This window comes from Citrus sinensis, chromosome 3 (assembly GCF_022201045.2).
Source record: "Citrus sinensis cultivar Valencia sweet orange chromosome 3, DVS_A1.0, whole genome shotgun sequence".
NCBI lineage: Eukaryota > Viridiplantae > Streptophyta > Magnoliopsida > Sapindales > Rutaceae > Citrus > Citrus sinensis.
The window spans coordinates 29,503,406-29,518,536 of NC_068558.1; the positions used below are offsets into that span (position 1 = coordinate 29,503,406).

The following is a 15,131-nucleotide window of genomic DNA, read 5'->3' on the forward strand; positions in this document are numbered from 1 at the left end:
AATGGTACGACCATTTTCCCCATGCCAATTCCAAATTTTATAAGATTTTACAAAACTGTATCAATAAAGATGTTTAGTTACAATCGTGGGTGCGCGAAATGCTAAATTCCTATATTTATAACACGGACCTCTAGTGACGCGAGCATCTTCGACATTTTTAATAGCAAAATTCACAAATTCAACAACGCTTTTTCATACTCATGTGACATTCTACTACAATCAATCCAAGACTTATTCACTGTAGTTTTAACGAGTTTTGATCTTGGCACATAAAAGAGGGCAAACATGAAACAAGAATACTGGCTTTTTAAATTTGTTCTTTCATAAAAAAAAAACAAAATAACATTGACTTACACATATGTAGAACGAAAAATAAGAAAAGATCAAAACATGTTGGCCTCACATATAAACAAATATTTACATATTAAAAAAGTAATGAACAGTGTAATACAAAAATAAATGGAATATAGAAACAAGGCAAACTCAAATATCCAAAGCAATAGACACAAACAATCAATAAAGAAAGTTCGATTAATTTATTAAGCATATCAAAATGTATTTAATTTACTTAGTTTATTGCCTGCAAATGAATATTAAAGAATTAAAATAACTTGGTTTTGATCGCATGCACTGCAAAAAGCTTAAAGGGCCCTCGAACTTAGTAGTAAAGCATGGATTTGAAAGAAACGACAACAAATATATTCAAGACTGAAACAAAAAATCCAAAAAAGCATATTAACAGTTGATAATGACACAATACTCTGACTTAAATAATTTATATAAACGTATTTAGGACCATGTGTGACAAATTTGATTGCCCCACATGCACATGCTATTATTTCTTTATTATAACATAATGAAAAACATAGTTGCTTGACATCTATTTTTTTTTTTTCAAAAAAAAATAACCTTTACTTGAGGAACATGTTCATAAGAAACAAATCACAACATTTATCAATATGTAACTTTATGTCATTGAAATACAACATGAAACAAGAAAAAATAGATAAAGTTACAAACAAGAAAAGAAATTAAAAAGAAAAAGTTGATTTCCGAGGTAATGGAATGTATTTATAACCATCAAAAGCAAAACCAAACAACCCATTTCAATCTTTTTCTCTCTTTCATAGCTATGACAATAACAGCCTTGTCTAAGAGAAAAGGTTGCTTGTCAAATCAAAAGAAAAAAAAAAGTAAAAATCTAGATTACTGCTATTATTTTATATTTTCCTTTTTTGGGTTTGCAAGTTTCTACATTTATGCAAAATGAGGAAGCATGGGTAGCAACTACCTTACCCCCTACCTCCTCGCCAACAAAATCACAAATACAGACATAGAGCAACCTCATTAGCAACCTTATATAATCTCAACTTTCTCTACCCATCTCCAGCTACATTAAGTTCAACCTTTCCATCGCAAATGAAACAAACCTTCACTCTCTCTATCTCTATCATCTAATGCAACTTCTTAATCAAACCCATCATCTCATTTAGTCATTCACTCAGTCACTTGCTCACAAACTCTCCAAAATAAAAAATTAAACTCAATCACTTGGGGCCTTAAACAAAATTAAGTGAAGAAGAAGAACAAAACCTAGAATTGAAGGTTTATGGCTGCAATCCTCTAGTGTGTGACAATACCAAGGTGTTGATAGTTTGCGTTGCATCGCGCCATTGCCATTCGTGGTCATGGTGGTTGGTTTGAATTCAATCAATGGGCCTGTGATTTGGGTGTTACCGTTCGCTCAGTGCTAAGAGTAGCCGATTATTTAAAGAAAACTTAAATGTAGGGAATGATTGGCTGGCTAGGGTTTAGGTGGTGCTAGTGAGGTTATTGATTGATAGGGTCACGATGAGTTTGGCTAGGGTTTAAGCGTTGATTGTGAGAGTGACAGTGACAATAATGTGCCAAGGTTTTGACTGTTATTTGACTGAGTGAGAGTGAAGATGATTGTGGTGAGTGTAGGCTGATTGATTGAGGGTGTAACGGTGACTATGGCTAGGGTTTTAGAGTTGATTGTGGAGTGAGAGTAACGATGATTGCGCCTTGGGTTTCAATGGCCTTTGCGCGCGAGTTGTGATGGCTGAGTTATGTAGTGTTTAGGACTTAAATTTTTTTTTTTTGTTCAGATTTTGGCTAAATGCACCATTTTGTTTTTCCTTTTTTCTTTCCTTTTTTCATAAACCATTTCACAAGTTAAACACCCCATTTTGGATTTTCAAAACACCCAATGTCCCTACCGCAATATAATGAGAGGCTATTCCTCTTGGAACAAAAGGATCAAAAACTTCCACACCCCATGCTGGATTTACAAATTGTACCTTTCCAGTTAGTCCATACGAATCAGACACCCTTAAAATAATACTTTTAATTTTAGTCAAACATGGTCAATATAAGATTTCTATCATAATGTGTGTGACTGAGTAAATTTCTATCATACACATATCATAAACTATTGATATACAAATATTATATCACAAGTACATCATTAATCATTTGATAGACCACAATTCTATCATGAATCCATCATACTTATATGACAAAATAATTTTTGTCATAAAGTGGCTGTCATCTATTGTCAATTTTCTTGTAATTAAAAAAAATATTGCCCTTCTAATTAAAATTTATTATAAATTTACCATACTCTTACCTCATTCAATCGTACTTGTGTTTTGAGAGAGAAGATGGAAGGTACAAATGGGGATGGCAATATCCTATTATGGATGGATAATATCCATCCAAATACAAATCCATAGTTATCCATGATGGTTATGGATCCAATATTTTATACTGGATATAAAAATGGATTTTATCTATATAGATATGGATATCCATGGATATTTGATTTTTATTATATAAAAATATGAAAAAAAATAGAATAGTTAAAACTAGTGTTAGATTGCAATATAAAATAAAAAATAATAAACACCTCAAATAACAAATATCAAAACTATGAATTAACAAAAAGAAATTATAAACTAATTTCAAACTAAATGTAAAAGGTTTATTCTTCTAACACTTCATTAATCTCCAACCAGACCATCATCATTAATCTACAAATTAAAGCAAAGCATTAAATAACTAAATAATTTGTATTATTTATGACCATCATCATTCATAATTGAGCATCACAATAAGCATCAAGCACATATCAGAAAAAGAAAAATAAACACTATTTAGAACTTGATTGTGTCTCCTCTTCATCATCATTATCAATCCCTTCTCCATTTATTTCTTCCCTATTCATCACCTTATCTCTAGGAATCCCACCTAATTTAAAAAAAAAAACTTGTAAAATATAAAGAAAACAAATACTTTCAAAATCAAATAAAGTGCAGAAGTAAATTGAATTTGATACCTTTCAATTGAGCCCATATCTAGTTCTGAGTAAGGCCTCTACTGTACTCCGATGAAGTCTACTACGATGTGGGCTTAAAAAAATTATATTACTTTGAACAAAAAAACTAAGAATCCAAAGTTATATAAATTCAATTATATAACTTTGAACACTATAACTAGATTAAAAAATTATATTACTAAAACAGTCTTAATTGAGTTTACTATTAAAGCATTAGAATAACTCAACACTAATATTTTCAATATATTTCTCTCAATAGTCTAATCTAATCCATTATAAAGAAAAATATTTTGCTTCACCCCACCCCAGCAACTTAGATTTGAAAATCATCAAGCCACAGTTGTTTTATGACCCCGAACCCCCAACAACATTCCCGATCATACAAGAGTTCTCACATGGCTCCTCAATTACCAACCTGATTCCTTGTAATCCAGGCAGCAGAATACGGTAACCCATCATACCACATTTCCCCAAGCAACCAAACCTTGATAGTTGAAATTTTTTCTATTTAAGCAGAAACTTATTAGAGGATTTATCAAAAGTTTATTGTCTACTTAAAACCATATACACTCACCTTCTTCATGATAAGGTTATACAAGAAGACCAACTTAAGGTTTTTGACAAATCACATGATTCACAGCTCCTTCAATTGTATCACAAAATTCCCCTAATTCACACCCACACAAATCACATATATTTCAAATCAATTAACAGCATCAACATATCTTGAGATTTTCCTTCTACTTTTAATTGTAACACAAAATTATGAAAACAAAATAGGAGCACAGAAGAAACATACTTCCATACCTTTGACAAGAATCGTTCAAGAACAATTACAACTTCCACAAGCGAAGGATCCAACCCTATTTCCTCCTTAGCCTTCCTTGTTGTAGTATCCCTATTATCCATGTCACCCTCTTCTGCCTTCCCACCAGGCAATGAAATTTCTCCTGCAACCAAAAATTCCATTCTAAAATAGTCATCTTGCCCTCAATCTCCTATTAGTTACCAGAAAGTGAAGGGAAAAAAAAGAAATTAAAATTTCAAATATTATCTAATAACTAATGCCCTAGTTAAACAGGTATTTCACAATAGAAAACTATCACACTTTTATCAAAACTTCAAAAGTCTCATTTTCACATTCTTTTGCATATATTCCAACTCAGTTTTTATTATAATTATAATAAATTGAAATTTAAATGGGAAAAAAATTGAAAAATTCATGGTGAGACCTTGTGAGAGCTGCTGAGAAAGAAGAGAAACGAAGAGAGAGAAGAAAAAATAAAAACTAATAGTGAAGCAGAGTTTGCTATTACTTTAGATCAAACGCAATGAATCAAACAAAATTCGGGGAGCGTAAGTGAAGAAAAATAGAGAGATTTGAGTTACATACACAGATGTCAAAAGAGAGAGATTTGAGTTACAATGCCTCCGCTTGTTCCTTTTCTAGTGACAGAGAGAAAAGAGGAGAGAAGAATGAGCGGCAAGTGATTAGCGCCGGTGAGCGACGAGCGGTCGGTAAGCCATGAGTGTCGCCGAGCGACAAGCGGCTGGTGATAATCTTAGGGTTTGCTAAATCGATAATCTAGGACTTTTGTTTTTGTTTTTTTCATTTTAGTTTTACAATATAAATTTTGTAAACTTCAAATTGGATAAATTAATTGAATTTTGGATATCCATCAAATATTTAATTGGATATTTTTAAAAATATCCATATCCATATCCAAAATGATTTTGGATGGATATTATCTTGGATTGGATATATGGATATCCAATTGGATAGACCAATTTGCCATCCCTAGATACAAAAATTCTTAAGCCTTTCAGTTTGCTGAAATTGGATATCCATATTGTCCGTATGTCGGTATGTGTATAGAATAAGACTAGAGACATGATTCTTGAGTTGAAATCTCTTTATTTTAAAGAACAAAACTTCCAATTAATGCTTTTTGTCTTCTAAAATTAAACACACATGATCACCAAGTAAGGACGACTTTGTTGATGCATTTAGATGAAAATGCAACTTTTCGCTTGTTTATTTATAAAAATTTGAAAAAAAAAATGTATGTTGATGAGAGAAGTTATATCTGAAAGATGAATTTGAAAATCATTTATTAAGTTTGCAATTTGTGTATTTTGTTATGGCAATCAGTTAAAAAAATTAAAAAATTTAAAGATTAAAAATCAGTAATCAATTTTGGTATTTAACAAAATTATAATTTCGAATTATATTTATTCTATTGTTTGTGAGTGTGTGCGCGCGCAGCGTTTTGAGACAGAGAGAGAGAATTAGAGAATGCGTATAAACAGATGAAGAAAATTCATGATAATTTTAAAATAAACTGTAAGTGAAGGACTCTTATGTACTTTTTTATTGCCAAAAAAAAGGTAAATAAAAATACACGTGGTTTGACACGAGGTCAGCAACAGTGCTTCTCGGTTTTCTGTCGTATGCTTCCTTTTGATTCCAAAAGCAAGCCTTGTCCGTAAGTATCACTCGGCGTTGTAATGCCAGATCAGTGCTTAAAAAAAAATGTATTGGTCAAAAATTTACTTTCATAATTCTTGTCACCGTTCACCGACACAAAATCTCCTGGATGTTACGACGAATTACTACTTCAAAAGATTGACTTCATAATTATTGCCACTGTTTATCCTAAGAAAATTTCCTGGAAGTGGCAAGGAAATGCTGCTCCTTAGGTATGTTGAATGTTGTGGCGATGGACAGCCACATATAAGTTTTTCTCGATAACAGAAATGTGAAATGATTGGAAACGTAGCAAAGTTGGATTAAACACACCAACGACGATGAATAAAATAATATTCAAAACTCCTTTTTCAATTTTTTTTTTATTTTAAATTTACAACCACTGTTTAAAAAAGTTTAATAAAAACCACGTATCAGCTAAAAATAAATTGAAACAATAAACAAAAGTTTTTGAAATTTGTGAGTAATTGAATGAAAAACGATCATTTTTCTTTTTTTTTAATAATCCGATGCGTATATATTAGGATGCTTATAAAATTTGCTTCCAATTGACACGACATTACATCTTGCATGTAACGATCAAAGATAGGTGGTATATTATTCATAATAAATTAATTGATTTACTAAAACTAATATCACCGTTGGCCATGACCAACCACAGCTGATCAATTCCCTTGATCAGTCTTGTTTGGAGGGTATAAAATGTTTGATTAAGTCTTATTAGGTACTTTTGCTTATTTTAACGTCCGTCAAAATCTACCCAAACATTGCGGCGGTGGCGACAAGCAGCTCGCCGCATTTGGCTATTGACGGCAGAATACGATTATCTTAGCTCATATTTTTTAATTTATAAAATCAGATTGATTTAAGTTCAAGTGATTCTGGAATGAAATTAAATTATTATAACGAAAAGCAAAAGAGTAGTGAGGATGTGCTTTGGCTCTAGCAATTCAATAAAAGACTCCAATGTTTTATAACAAATAGAAATATAATGTTGAAACAAATGTAACAACACAAACATTTTAAAATAATTTTAATATTCAAAAAAATATTTTAAAACTTTTGCAATCTTATATTATATTAAACTAAATTTTATATTAAATATAAACATAATATCGAAATAACTCTATAAAAATTTAAATTATTTTCAATAGTAGATCAAATAATTTTAATATGAATAATACATTAGGCATATTTTATTAATTATAAAATCTATTTAGGCCAAAGGTTCATTTAAAATTTTTATAATAAATACAAATATATTTGCATTTTAAAATTTATTCCGTAAGTTAACAAGTTCTAGAATCATTAGTCTGTTAGAAAAATTAAACTATTTACTTTATATTTTTATTTATTAAAAAATTTTAAAATCAACTTTTTAGTTGATTATTTAGAATGCTTATTGAACACTTGAGGGTATATTTGACCATTTCCCAAAAATTAGTAATGTGGATGTTTTTTTCCCAATTTTGGGATATCTACTATTACCAAAATATTATTAACATTAAAAAGAAAGAAAACACTCTAATTTTATAAAATGGAAAATATAGTTTGAAAGAAATACAAACGTTGTCTTTAAGAATGGCTCACGAGAATCAATACAAGAATAAGGGCCCGTTTGTAATCGCTTTTGGGAGGCTTAAAGTTGATTTTGAAAATCTAAAAGCTAATTTTAGCTTTTGGTAGAAAAAAAATCAAAATTACTTTTATCAAAATCAGCGCCTCTTACAGAGATTTTGAAAAGTAGAGAAAAAGTAGTTTTTAAATTATGATTTTGAAAATCAATTTTATCATTTAATATAATTCCATAAATATCCTCAAAATTATTACCTGAACCCAAAATTATAATAAGTTTTTATTATAATTCATCAATATCAATTTATTAATATCAATTTGTTGGTCAAATTATTATTAAATTTGTTTCACTATATTATAAAATTAATTATCAATTGTTTTAACATAAAAAATAATATATTATAAATTTTATTTTTAATAAAAATTATTATAATACAGAATTAAAAATATTATATGTACATGTTTTTATATGTTTAAGTAGATTTTATTTTACATTCTATATATTTTAATCATTTGTCTTCTCTCAATGATTTAACAGTAAAATTTACTAAATGTCCATAACTACTTTCAAAACTCGCAGTACTTCAGAAAATAAAAATTATCAAACACTTAACTGATTCTCTTCATAACTAATTACTTTTATAGCACAACTAATGATGGGAGTCGAAGCCAACAAAAATAAATTCCTACTCTAAATAAATTGTGTATAGTGATTGAGCAGGGTCGTGTCCACAGAGATCGGTAATTAATTAAATCCTTTTGAAACGTAAAACGTAAAATAGGGGAATTGTTGACAATAATAAAAATCAAATTAAAATAATAAGAATGCAAATTAAAATTGTAATTCAAATTGGAGAAAGCTCTGGTTGAAGGAATTAACTCAGCTTGATTCGACTACTGATCATTGATTCAAATATAGATTATTATTACTCATGAATAGACCGGTTATAGCTACTGAGACCCTCTAATAGCCAATCTCTCCTTAACTAGTCGATAACCAAGGTACGACCGTTGGTTATTTCCCTAATCAATAGACAACCCTAGATACGATCATAGAATTTAATCAATTGACAGCCTGAAAAACCAGAGAGACCCAAATCCTAATCAACACATATGATGATTCATTTAAATTAGATTGTTTATTCTCACAACACAACTCTCTGCTATGTTATTTGTCACAAGCATTAAATTCTTCATACGATGAATCCTTTAATTGACAATAGATTAAGTTGATAATTAAATAGTGGCCAATTACCTAATTAACAAACATAATCATGAAACTAATTCAGAGAATAAACAAATACCCAAAAAGCAATAAAACAATTAAAGCACAAGAAAGATCTCACAGTAGTGATGAATCAAAGCTTCATTAACCTTCAACCAGAAAAATGGGTTTAGTTCCTCATAGAGAGAAGAGAAAAATTAGATCTAGGGTTTCTTTTTCTCCAATCCAAAATCCCCCTTTTTTCACAATAGATTCCTCTCTTAAATACTCTCTCTCTCTTCTCTTTTAGAATTCTATTTAAAATAAAATACTAATATCTGAAATATTAAATTCGTAATTACAAAAATAACCAAAAATACAAAACACGTTAAACTAAAAACTGCAGGTCCGCAGTTGACAGCACGCGCCCACGCCTTATCAACAAAGTTCTTCTGACGCTCAGAAATTTCTCCAAGAGAACAATCCTCCTTAAACATCATCTTTTAGCTCAATTTTATCATCAATCAATAGAATTGCACCTACAAAAGTAAAACACAAGTAAAACATTATTATTAAGTGCAAAACATCGATATTAAGGGAAGTAAACAATGCAAAACTAGTGCATAAATTGCACTCTAACAAATTCCCCCACACCAAGATGATGCTTGTCCTCAAGCATATAACTCAAGATTAATCCCAAATCTCCACTCAATTCTCATCTCAACTCATCCAAAAATAATTTTAAGCAAGCATACCTCAAGAAATTAAGTCGATCAACATTCGAGAGACAAGGATTTTAAAGCATAGAATCTCATAAGATAGAATAAGAACATTCAACCACCAAGAAGATCCATTCAAAATTCAAGTGCAACAAGATGTAATAGCCCTCTCAATAACTTCACTCCATGCACTCAAAGTGTTTAAGGTGTCATTTATCCACTCAAATCAAATCAAAGAATGCTATTACCATAAGCTTGCTCATAAATCACATCTCAATCCACAAAACATGAATAAAATGCAAAAATCTAAGGGTCTTAAAAGGGTTGTAATGGGGTTAAATGAGTTAAATGAAAAAGAAAGGTTTACGAAAGAAAAAGAGATCAAAATGAGAAGAATGAACTCATTGAATGAACTTATGATATCAAAATGCTTATTTCTACTCAAGTCACCAAGAATGTAAACATTTTTTTGTTTTTTCGATTTTTTTTTCTTTTTCTTTTTTTTTCATTTTTTTTGTTTGATTTTTTTTTTTCGAATCAAACAAAAGAAACGAACCTTGCACAATTGAATTCAAGCATAATGCTTGTTGATCTAATTGAGAAACTTTAATACAAGGTAGAAAAAGCAACAAAATATATCCATACAATGAGTCCAAAAATCTCCTTAAATTGAGGCTCAAAAAGAAGAAAAATGGTTAAGTAGACGGAGAGAATTAGATGGGTAATGGTTAAGGCTCAAACAAAGGTAGCAAATAAAGGTCTTCGGGTAAAGAAAAAGGAAAATGCGAGAATAGAAAAATGGTAAATGGTTTGCCCTTATCATTTTAATGCATAAAATCCCGTAATGTGGCTTCAACATGCATAATAAAGCAAGTTCTAGAATAAACAAACTAGGATTGATATTCACATAACAAAAATAATTAGAGCAAAGTGGTTGCTCATAGGCTCAAATCCTCACAAAGTTGGTAAATTTGCCATCAAATCATGTACACTCTTCAAATGAATCAATCATCAATAGTGGTGTAGAATGAGATGAAGGTATGAATGAGATATAAAAGGAAAGGTAAAAATGATAATAAGCGAGAAAGATGTATGTAGTAAAAAAAAATGAAAGATAAAATGTGAGTGATGAAAGAGTATGATAGGAAAAAAAATAGATGTAAATAATTTGAGATAGATGGGAAAAAAAAAGTAGTGAGAAAGAAAAGAAAAGATAAAATAATAATATATAAAGCATACTAACTCCAAAATCATTTAAGGATGAGTAGAGTGAAAATAAATTAGTAGAGTGAAAATACTACTTCCAGACATCAATAATGCAAAAATCCCTCCCCCACACCAAGAACTTACATTGTCCCCAATGTAAGATAATCAAAGCTCACATAAAAATTAAAGCGTAAGGATAAAAGTTTAAGGGCAAAAAGAAACTTCCCTGAATTGTGAGCTTTGATCCACATAACGTCTATGGGCTTGGCGGAAATGGTGGGGTAAATCCCACACTCTCGAAGTATGCGGCCAAATTCTACTCCATTTTGTTCAACTTGTGCTCCATTTTCTCTAACTGAATGCTCAAAGGTGGTGCGGATGTAGAAGGAATAGTTGGCGGGGCAACAGTGTCATCGTCAAACTCGTCATCAGAGGTAGCACCACTCCTAGCATAAAGCTTCTTCGGAAGTTGAGTGGGTCCTGGTTCAGTAAACTGAATCTCCCCTCCTTGAATTCGACCACACCTGTTCTTTCAAACACAGACATATCCAAAAATTCCTTTTTGCAAGCAGGATGCAAATCATTATTGTCAGGATCAAGCACACATAGGTTTATAGCTAACAGAGTAATGTATGGACCAAGAAATAAAGTCCTATACCGTTTAAGCACACTTTGAAATTGATCCGCTAACCAAAAACCTAAATTAGGCCTCACATCATTTAACATGCACCAGATAAAATAAAATTCAGTTTTAGAGAAAATTCCTGAGTGATCTTTCTTGCCTAAAAAATTATATGCTAAGAATCGATGCACACATTTCAAAACACGATCACGTAAGAAAGAACTCTTTGATTTACTCGGGTCATAGGCATTGTGATCAACAGATAAATTACGCCAAAGACCATAAGGCTCAAAATTTTCGCTAAAGTCACAAGTTGTTCCTAAATATTCATCACTAGTAGAATAATCATCATCAATGAATCCTAAAGCTAGGTTAAAATCCGTGATAGAGTGTGAAAAATTTCGTCCCATTAACCTAAACTTAATGACATCCGGGGTATGCAAAGTAAAATCATTCGGCATAGTGAATTGAAAAGTAGCATAAAACTCCCTAATCAACTCAACATAACCCAAGCAATCAACATCAACAAACTTACGCAACCCAATCTTATCTATCAAAGAATCAAAATTATCTCTAACATTTAATTTTTCAAGAGTCGGGTAATGAATATACTTAGCTGGAAGTATTTTGCGCGTGGAAATATCTTTGTACCTCTCTTTCTCTTGTTGAGTCGCGAATGCGAGGCACCCTCCGAGATTGGATTCCGCAAGTGGCAAAACACTCATGCCTTTTCCATGCTTCGATCTTTGTCTCACGGCTTGACGTGAATCTGAAATTATGTTCCATGGAACCGTAGTGGGAGCGGCAATCTTAGATTTCTTTGCGACGGGTGTCTTTTTCGACGACTTGGAAATAGATGCTTTCCTCTTCGGCATTGTTACAATAATTGCACTCACGGATTTCGATTTACCCGGCTGGAATACAGGGCGTAGGCTGGTTGTGTTGCGCTTGTTGCTCGGCTGGAGCTTGTTGCGCGAGTTGGGGCTGGTTGTGCGTGCTGCTGAGGCTTGCTTTGCGGGTGCTGGTTCGTTACTGTGTTGCGCGCGCGGGGCTGTTGCGCGCTAGAGCCAGTTCACGTTGCGGGTCTGCGTTGCGGATCTGTTGCGCTGCGCGCGCGGGACTGATGTGCTGCGCTGAGGCTGATTCGCGCTGCTGCTGGTTGCGGTGCGCGATGCTGTGCGCGGCGGCTGGGGCTGATTCGCGCTGTGCGCGCGGGCTGGGGCTTACGTTGCGCGCTGCGCTGCTGGGGATGCTGGAGCTTGCTGCTGGTTCTGGGCGTACTCGTCTGCTGCTGCTGGTTGCGCGGCTGCTTTCGCTGGTGGGACTTCGTTGCGCGCTGCTGGGCTGCGAGACACGGGATGCTGGTTCTGCGCTCACGGGATGGTGCGTTTTCCGGCGGGCTGGTTTGCTGCTAGTGTGCTGCAAGCGGCTGGAGAAGAAAACAAGTTCTGAAAAATTAGGGATTTTGTGAACAGTGAATAGTGATTTTCGATTTTTGTTTTTTTTTTTTTTTTTTTTTTTTTTTTTTTTTTTTTTAGTGATGAATCACTTTGAGACACTAAAAATTTCAGAAGTACTTTTCTAATAAGTACGTGGGCACGCCTTATAAAAAAATTTTTTCTGACCAAAATAAGCAAACACATTAAATTTCAGAAGTACTTTTCTATTAAGTACGTGGGCACGCCTTAAAACTATGTTACTTTAAAAATTACAGAAGTACTTATTAGCTAAGACGTGGGCACGCCTTATCAAAAAAATTTCTTCTGACCAAAATAAGCAAAATTTTTTTTTTTGAATCAAAATTAAAAGAAGATATAACAAAAACCAAAATAAACAAATCATTTGGGTTGCCTCCCAAAAAAGCGCCTTTGTTTTATGTCTTTGGCTAGACACATTTATGCATCAATCTCCATAATTGGGACTCTCGAGAGGCACATCCTCCACAATATTCACCGAAAAACCTTCATAAAAAGGTTTTAAGCGATGACCATTAACCTTAAAAACTTTGTCAGAGGTCGGACTCCGAATCTCAACTGCGCCATGAGGAAAAACATTAGTAACAATAAAAGGTCCAACCCAGCAAGATCGTAATTTACCCGGAAAAAGTTTAAGCTTAGAATGAAAAAGAAGAACTTTTTGACCAACAGAGAACTCCTTTCTCAAAATCATTCTATCATGAAATGTCTTCGTTTTTTCCTTGTAACAAACTTCCTGCACTATAGGGTTAATAACATCCACAGAAAATACCGAATGTTCCTCACTAGGATATTTCATAGCATCATTCATATTGAATTCTATAACCTCTCCATCAAACTCCATAGTGAGAGTCCCTTTATGTATATCCATTTTAGTCCTAGCAGTCTTAAGAAAAGGTCTTCCTAGCAAAATTGGGACAGAATTAGAGGAGTTATCATCTTCCATATCAAGTACATAAAAATCAGCAGGAAAAACCAACTCATTAACTTGTACTAAGACATCTTCTAATACCCTATCAGGATATGCATTAGACCTATCAACTAGTTGAATTATCACGCCAGTTTCTTTTAATGGACCAACATTCAAAGATGAATAAATGGAACGAGGCATGACATTAATAGAAGCTCCTAGATCTAACATAGCCTTTTCAACTCTAACACTACCAATTTTACAAGGGATAGTAAACATACCTGGATCCTTGCACTTAGGAGGTAGTTTCTTTTGGAAAACTGCTGAAACATTCTCCCCCATATGAACTTTTTCATCTCCTCTTAATTTTCTCTTAGAGGTGCATAGTTCCTTAAGGACTTTAGCATATCGAGGTATTTGTTTTATAGCATCTAATAAAGGAATATTTACCTCAACCTTGCGAAATGTCTCAAGGATGTCTTTCTCTTGTTCCTCCTTCTTGGATTTTGCAAACCGGCTTGGAAAAGGAGGAGGTATCACAATAGGTAGGGGTTTCGCTCTGGTGGGTTGCGCATCTTGAGATTTAGGCATCAATTCATTCTTCTCAAGCTCATCCTCTACATGCTTTGTCACTTTCTTACTAGGCTCTTGCAACTCCGTCCCACTTCTAACGATGACAGCACTAACGTTTTGCTTTGGATTCACCTCAGATTGTGAAGGCAATCTCCCTAATACTTGAGACTCCAGACGGCTCACTGTAGTCGCCAATTGACTCATTTGGTTCTCCAAGTTCTGAATGCTTACTGTAGTTGCCTGCTGAAATTGTTGAGTGTTAGTTGCAAGTGATTTAACAATTTCTTCAAGAGATATACCTGACTTAGAGTTTGACTGTGGAGGTGTTGGTTGTCTTGGTGGATACTGTTGTGGGAATCCTGACGGCCTAACTCCATAGCTGAAGTTGGGATGATCCTTCCATCCCGGATTGTATGTTTGTGCATAAGGATCATACCTCCTCTGAGGCATGCCTGGAAATCCTCCAACTGCATTAGCTTGTTCAATGGGTTCTTCTTGAAGTGTAGGACACATATCAGTTGAATGACCCATATTGTAACAAATACCACAAGTCTTCACATGTTGCACATTACCTACAACATACTTTTCCACAAGAGAAGTAAGTTTATCTAAACGTTGTTCAACAGAAGAAATATTTACTTCATTCACCTTCCTTAAAATGGGATCTTGCCTGCTGCCAAATTGTTGTGCGTTGGCAGCCATATTTGATATCAACTCCCTTGCTTGAGTAGGGGTCTTGTTCACCAACACGCCTCCACTAGCAGCATCTATCATACTCCTATCCACCAATGACAGTCCTTCGTAAAAATATTGAATAAGAAGTTGATCAGAAATCTGATGCTGAGGACAACTGGCACACAATTGTTTGAATCGCTCCCAATACTCATACAAAGTCTCCCCAGGAAGTTGTCTGATCCCACAAATGTCTTTTCTGATGTTAGCAGCTCTTGAAGCAGGAAAGTACTTCTCGAGGAACTGCTTCTTCAAATCATTCCACGTTG

General features: G+C 33.3%; 1 non-coding gene across 1 annotated transcript; it reads left to right on the plus strand.

The window, feature by feature from the left end:
• Positions 1 to 14,962: 14,962 nt before the first annotated feature.
• Positions 14,963 to 15,069, plus strand: LOC112498423 (small nucleolar RNA R71). Its single transcript, XR_003065740.2, has one exon. It is a non-coding gene; the product is annotated as a small nucleolar RNA R71 (small nucleolar RNA).
• The last annotated feature ends 62 nt before the right edge of the window (positions 15,070 to 15,131 follow it).